The 7,328-nt window shown below is 48.6% G+C and overlaps 1 protein-coding gene across 6 annotated transcripts in view; it reads left to right on the plus strand.

Moving 5' to 3' along the window:
- The first annotated feature begins 4,099 nt into the window (after nucleotides 1–4,099).
- Nucleotides 4,100–7,328, plus strand: part of LOC119404128 (uncharacterized) — a 59,158-nt gene continuing 55,929 nt past the window's right edge. For 3 of the 6 annotated variants that reach the window (XM_049419216.1, XM_049419215.1, XM_037670729.2), the window contains exon 1: nucleotides 4,100–4,210. The gene's annotated coding sequence lies outside the window, so the exon portion shown is untranslated. The remainder of the gene's footprint in view (nucleotides 4,211–7,328) is intronic. The other 3 variants (XM_049419212.1, XM_049419214.1, XM_049419213.1) reach the window with 1 other exon arrangement.

Below are 7,328 nucleotides of genomic sequence, written 5' to 3' on the forward strand. Positions count from 1 at the left end.
CCTTCATTTCGAATACTTCGAAATTTCGAATAAATTAAATTCGTGGCGAAGCGAATTCGAAGCGCTCGATTATTCACCCATCCCTAGTATTTGCATGAGAGCTTAATGCCGGAAAAGGCGCCACAAGCACTTAAAATTCCATCGCAAAAATAGTCCTTATTTGTGGCTTATTGGGTCACGATCAAAGTTGCCAGTTCCGCTTATATTAAGTGGATGTGGGCTTCTTTCTTTCGCTGAGTCGCTTCTAGAATTTTCCAGTCGCTTGTCGCGTTTTTTGGGCTTATTTGCATTTTTCCTGCGAAGATAGTTATTTTAGTTATCATCACGTTCGCCAATAACGCGTTTGTCTTTCACTAATAGCGCGTTTTTCGATGACCTTGTGTAGTTGAGTGTTGAAGTCAAACATACGTTGGGAGAATAAAAAAGTTACGTTTACTGCACTGGCAAACGTGCATTCAACCGAATGAGACAACGTTAAAAATTAAATATGTGCTTTCGTTCATGGTAGTGCATATTTTCGCTGTTCAAAATAATTAAAGTGATTTTTTTCTACTATCATTCTTATCTGATTGACTATTTTTTATTATAATTAAAAAGATCTTCAAGAATGAAAGAAAATTCAATATATTTCCGCTTCTTTTGGGCTTCTTCGCGAAAGTCGCGCTGCTTTTTTGGGGTTTCTTTTGTGATGATTATTGGCTTGTTAGCTAAATAGCATATGGCAACTGTGGTCACGATGCCTGTGTATGGCGTTCTAATCCCCATCGTGGTCATACATGCAATAGTATTCAATCACGAACACGATATGGTGACCAAATTCTCCGCTAAAGATGGGCATTTCTCCTAACAGATGACTCAATTTCTTTCAACTTCTTTTATTCTTTTGTTATTACGACGTAAATGCGTTTTGCTTTTCTTTCCGTATAATGTACATGCTTTGTCACGGTTTTATTTTCTTTTGTTGCGATAGCAATTACATGGACACTGGCGGCGGGTTTTTGCCGTCACCGTCGCCGTCATGTTCCGCATAAGGTCCAAATCGATAACATCGCCCCGCGCATCGTATGTTCTACAACCTACAAAAAGCGCGCGAGCGCTAGGAACGAACGCGGCTGAAGCAGAGATTAAACGAGCCGGCAATCTCCGTCGCACGAAGGGCGCATGCGATAACAGTGCCTCGCGTGCGAGGCCTGCTGTCGACGGTGAAAATAACCTAGTTTTTGTTTAGAAGAGATAGAGACGATGTGCTATACTGTGAGAGAGCGTTATGGTGTCCCTAGTCTAAGGGGAGCATGGAGGAAAGAAAAAATTACACCATCTCCCGCTAAAGGGGACCATGAGGCGATGCGAAGCCGGAGCACTTGCACGATCGCGTTTCGTTGGCGTTCGTTGGGCATGCTACCGACCTCGCGTCGTGGAACGCGAAGAGGGACGCTACGCGCGTCGTATCTTCCATCTAGCCCGGCCGTTAATTCTCACAGGGCGAGCGGGGAACGCGGTCGACAGGCGGGCGAGAGGGGGGCAGCGTAGGAGAGGAGGGAGAAGGGGAGGGGACGCGCATGCGCTCGAGGTCATCGCGGCGTTGCGCAGGAGAGAATTTCGGCATGTCTAGCCCGCGTTTCAGTGGAAGAGTGGAAAGGGGGAGGGGACAGGGGGAGGGGAGAGGAAAGTGGAGAGAGGAAGGGGAGAGGGGAGGGGAGAGGGAAAGTGGAGAGGGGAAGGGGAGAGGGTGAGTGGAGAGGGGAGGGGAAAGAGAAAGTGGAGAGGGGAAGGGGAGAGGGTGAGTGGAGAGGAGGTGTGTGGAGAGGGTATGCGCATGCGCAGTAAGGGTGGTCACGCCGCACACCACCACCACCACCACCGGATTGAGCTCCGCCTTAAGATACTTCGCATCTAAAAACAAAATAGGCGGGAGCGCGCCTAGCGTTCACAAGCCAACCCCCACAGAAGCCGCTTGCTCCTCCCGTTGGTGTCTCATTTCCCATGATGCTCCATTTCTTTTTTGGTGGGCTCATGAACAAAAAGAAAAATTGACGAGCGCGCGCGCCTAGCGTCTACAAGCCAACCTCCTCGAACACCACTCCCCCCCCCCCCCTCGTTCTTCATACGCTGGTCTCAATTCCCAGCATGCTCCTGTTTCAATTTTTTACGGCTGAGCTTCAAAACTTTCACTCCTGTTTCTTTTTCCACAATAAAGGGCGAAGGGAACACTAGCACTGCCAATGGAGCCAAAGGATAGCTCGAGCTGCTTACCTCTGCCGTCTCTAAAGAACACCATGATTCCTCTGGTTAGGCAGCATATTCTGCGTAGCGCAGTTGGCATTACGAGAAACGACGATATAATACCAAGAGAACAAAAGTCTTTTGTAAGCCTTCATATTCTTTAAGCTAAAATCTTACAATCAGAGGTTAATATAAGGCTGACGTCGTACTCTTCGCCTGTGGAACGATCTTTCGAACAGATCTTCCGATCCGTGCGAAACTTGTGTCTTGAGGAGGGAAGCTGGTGTCAACTGAGGACCCGTCTTGTGCGAGGGCAGATAGAAAAAGGTAAGGCAGGGCAAGACATGGTAGCGCTACACCTGGCAAAGTTTGAAGGACAAAGTGTAACTGTGGTTGTGAGGATGCACGGGCATGTTTTCAGTAGACGTGATTGCTCACCAAGACAAAGGAAAAGAAAGAGCAAGATGTCCTTAAGCCATAATCGCCATCTTGCCTTTCATGGGAAAGTTTCCGGCCATGTTTGCTCTCCTTTAAAATGGAATTTAGATCGAAAACTACGCGGACACCGTCGAGCTCGTATAAAGCAACCGGTACATGAAGCTCGCATAAAGTTCTCGAAACATGAAGAGACCTTAAGTGGCAATCTTTAGTAGATCGAAGACTTCAATCTTAGTCTGAAACTTCTGTATTCAATTTACAAGAAGCAAACGGGAATCAATGCTTCGGATTACCTACAACCTGCGCGTTATTAGCCCTCCCGTTCGGATCACAGAAGTTCCTCCATACGACCCACAGGACCGATTGCCTTTAAAAATTCCTTTTTTCCCCAATAATATTTCCGAATGAATGTGTCACCATCAGATTTGGTTGGTTGGAAGACTGCGAATTCATTTTATGAATTTTCGTGCCCCCCCCTCCCCCCACCTCTCGCGGCCAACATGGGCACTGTGAGCAATGTTTCAAATAACAAAAAAAAAACCCTGCATGTATACATTCCTTTGAGCTTTCAGGCAGCTGACACATGAAGCTTACTTCCGATGCATTTTTTGTTTTGTTTTTTTGTTTTTTTGTACGACTTCCATAGTGGCGAGTGCGCTTAGGACGGCAGGTTGACCGGGCTCTAATGCTGGTCATTATTATAGCACATTTGTAGGTGTTCCATGGTACGCTACTAAGCTGCGCTCTCTATTAAAATGGCATAATTAGCACGGGACCTCGATGCAATGCACCTACGCTGAGTCTCACCATCTGCTGTGCGGCACCGTCTAACAAGACAAGCTAGTGTCTGAGATCAACTCAAACAGATCGCAGTCTTCCACGTGGGCAGCAAGAAACCAAACACTTGCTTGAATCTCCTGCGCACACCCACGGAAAGAGCTTAGACGGTTGTTGTTGCACGGTGTCACGCAGAAGCCGTCACTGCACTACATTTTCGCGTTGAACTCGTGACCCCTTCTCGAAGCAATCCCCGCAGCCAGGCCACTACACTAGCTGCCCTGCCGGATCGGTCGGGTGCGAAACGGTTGAGCCATCCCTAAGCTCCGCTAAGCCTATCGCTGACCGTTGGTCGGGTCAGTTGGAGCCGCTCCACGCAGAAGAAGAGCCAAGATCTGACTACATAGCGGGGGGGGGGGGGGGGGGGGAGCATGGCGGCTTTGTTTCTCTTGCGTGGATTCTGCTTGAATGCGTAACGAGCTGCTCTGCTCATTTGGATACGCCCCTTGATTCTTGCTACAGCTTGCTACGGGATTCGTGGACGAATCCCGCAGGGTCACCGTTTGTAGGTGGGTGGACACCGCGGAAGAGAGGAGAGGAGTGAGTGGCGCAGGGGCTTCGCGAAACGCGGGTATATAAGGGACCGTGTCTCTGGTAGATAGTAATCTGGGATACGTGTAGCAAACGTCGTCTTCCAGCTCCCCGGTACTTGAAGTCGAAGTGTGGTGAGCCTCTCGCCTCCGCTTTTCGGGACGAACGTGAGACAGACTTGGTGAGTTTGCGCCGCGTGACTTGTGTTAGGCTTAAGGATCTCGGGTACAGACGTTGTTTTATACTAATCTTCATAAGGAAATAGGCACTTAGCAATTGCATCCGTATTTTCCTAAGTCGCAAACGTCGTTTTCGTGGTGCAGCTTGGTGGGCCTTAGATGGATAAGTTAACGCTATTTTCAGAATAAGGGACGAGAATCATGATACAGTCAAAACCCCCCATAACGAAATCCCGAGAGAACGAAATTCTCAACCCAACGAAACATTTTCGGAGCACCGACGAACGCCCATAGGAGTCAATGCATTTCGCAACTCGCTACTACGAAAGATATTCATATCGCAGTCCCTCATTAACGATATTTTTGAAACACGAGTGCGCAAATAATCTACTCTCGCAACATTAACTACATTCGAAAACTGCTGAAATGCATTCATGCTACAATTAAATTGTGCAAAAATATCGCTACAGCGCACTTGAGAAGCAGCCGCCATCATTGTTTACAAAAAAAACATAAAGCTGGCGACAATGATGACGATGATGGCTTGCCGAAACATCTGCTCGTTATCGCGGACTACGTAGCCAAATCCACATTCCTCATGGAGTTTCGTGCGTTGTCTTGGCTCTGCGCTTGGCTTTGTCGGCTTTGCGCGCTCATGCTCGCGTGTGTGGAGCCATTTGTCGAGCATACATAAAAACATAAAGCTGGCGACAATGATGACGATGATGGCTTGCCGAAACATCTGCTCGCTATCGCGGACTACGTAGCCAAATCCACATTCCTCATGGAGTTTCGTTCGTTGTCTTGGCTCTGCGCTTGGCTTTGTCGGCTTTGCGCGCACATGCTCGCGCGTGTGGAGCCATTTGTCGAGCGTTTGCTTGCTCGCTTGGTGCAACGTGAACTGTGTGTTGCGATTGCTTCGTCCGATTTCGCTGCCTGCGAAGATGCCGCCTCCAACGAAAAAGCGGAAGTTCATCACGCTGGAAGATAAGGCTGCAATCATCAGTGAGGTGGAAAAGGACAGGAAAAAAATGGACATCGCCGAAGAATTCGGCGTTGCGTGCTGCTCGCTGTCCACAATTCTGCGCTGATCCGCGCTGATCCAGCGGAGCCGGAAGAAGGTTCGCCTGTAGGAGCACTTGATGACGATACTGGTGACAGCGCAGTGCTGCCGTGGCAAACGGGATTCCCGATCGAGAGGCATGAAACTGCTGCATGGTAAGGCCCGCCAAAGCAAACTTACTGACTTTTGGAAATAAATGTGTTTTTGATAAAGTCCATATATTTTCTGCCGCATTCTCGCGCCAACGAAATTCCCGCAAGAGCGAAATTTTGTGCTTTCCCCGCCGATTTCATTATTGCGGGTTTCAACTTAATCATAAAGCGCAAACTACCGCCGCTGAATATCCTTCGTACTCTTGGAGAGGGAAGGGGTACAATATGTTGATTATTGATCCTACAGTGTGGAGTAAAATGCTTGACCACCAGGACGCGATGAGTGGCCCTCACTGTTTCGAAGCCCACGACCATATTTTATACAAGTTCAACAACGCGTGTGCTTGTGCGTAAATGAAACAACTTTATTTCAAAATACGGCTAGTAGTCGGTCCTGGCCAGACCGCTCAGATGGAGGACAGAAGGCCTAGTCTTTCAGTAGCCTCCATGACCTGCTGGATAGCTCAGGTTTGGTCCTGTAGATCGGAGCTAAACAGCGTGTTCCGCCATCGCCCTCGGTTGGGAGATATGCTCGTTAACTAGAGCTCAAAACAAATTTGTTGAGCTACAGCAATGTTCTAATGTAACATTTGAGGTTAAATGGAAAACTATAACAGACGACCAACTTCTGTGCCTCAATTTCATGCTGTAGCTTCGAAATAAAAAAAGAAATATTCCGTTTACTGCTTGTGCTTTATGCTCCAGCTGATCACCGGCGGCGAGTTAAAGGCCACCCCAAATGTCCTTCTATCAACCTCACCAAATCCGAAAATTCTCTTCCCTGTTTGAAGGGCCCGCAAGGAGAAAAAAGAAGAACTTTGTTGATAAGAGTTTAGGGTAAGGGGCCATGGGCGGGGCCCGACCCAAGCGAAGGGCTCCATTGGCTGCTGCCGCCTGCCTGACGTGACCTAAGAAGCGCTAGCGGCACCTCCGGGTCCGAGCTGGCGAGCCGTGCCTTCCATTGCTCGAAAGTGTTAGACCAGGGATGTCTAACGTACGCGGCCCGGATACCTTTGGTTAGCGGCCTTCTGTCTACGGGCCTGCCGTGAGGTATACAGACATGACTGGTCTGAAGCAATCCATTCATGTGGCCACCATGTGTTGAAACATAACCGTGGAAGAAAAATTGGCGAAGCTTGCACTTGGCCGCGCAAGGCTTTGAAACAGCAAAGCTGGTCGATTCAAGGGGTTTACTTGGAGTTGGCTCTTTTACTTGCCGCTTCTCGACGAGCATATTCTGGATCTTGCCTTCGTCGCCAAATTCGCTTCAAGTTCTCTAGGTGAGTAGGCTGGGTCTTCTCGTCGACGACAGACACGCTCTCGTTCAGCAGCACACTGAGACTCGCGATATGAAGCTTCTTCCTCGGGTGTACGGATCTTCATTGGTCGTCCCATGGCTCTAAACTGGCATGGGACGCTATGCGCGGCGGGTCTTCATCGCAGAGCGCGGCTTTGCATGACGTCACGCCAGCTGTGCTCGGCGGTCGCTAGGCAACGGCGCGGAGAGTTTTTTTTTTTTTTTTTCAACACCACAATGCTGTGCTCTACTAGCATGCCTGGATTAGCCGAGTGGTGAGGACGCTCGCCTTCGAATTGAAGGTTGGCGGGTTCGAATGCCGGTTTGGAAAATATATCTCTTTTTCTTTCTTTATATCTTTCTTTTTTTCTGTCTCTCTGTTTCCTTATCTCTTTCTCTCTCTCTCTGTACTCGTTCTGTCACCCATCAGGGTTATTACAGGCCAAGCGGGAGCGATGAGTAGTGGGATTTGCCCATATTCTGTGGCACATACCCGTTCATGATGATGATAGTTTTTTTTTGCAACACCACTGCCGTCTTAATGGCTTCACTAAAAGGTTCGCTGTTAAAACTAACATATTAGTATCGGCGTCCAGATTTCAGCCATT

Source organism: Rhipicephalus sanguineus, chromosome 9 (assembly GCF_013339695.2).
Source record: "Rhipicephalus sanguineus isolate Rsan-2018 chromosome 9, BIME_Rsan_1.4, whole genome shotgun sequence".
Lineage (NCBI taxonomy): Eukaryota > Metazoa > Arthropoda > Arachnida > Ixodida > Ixodidae > Rhipicephalus > Rhipicephalus sanguineus.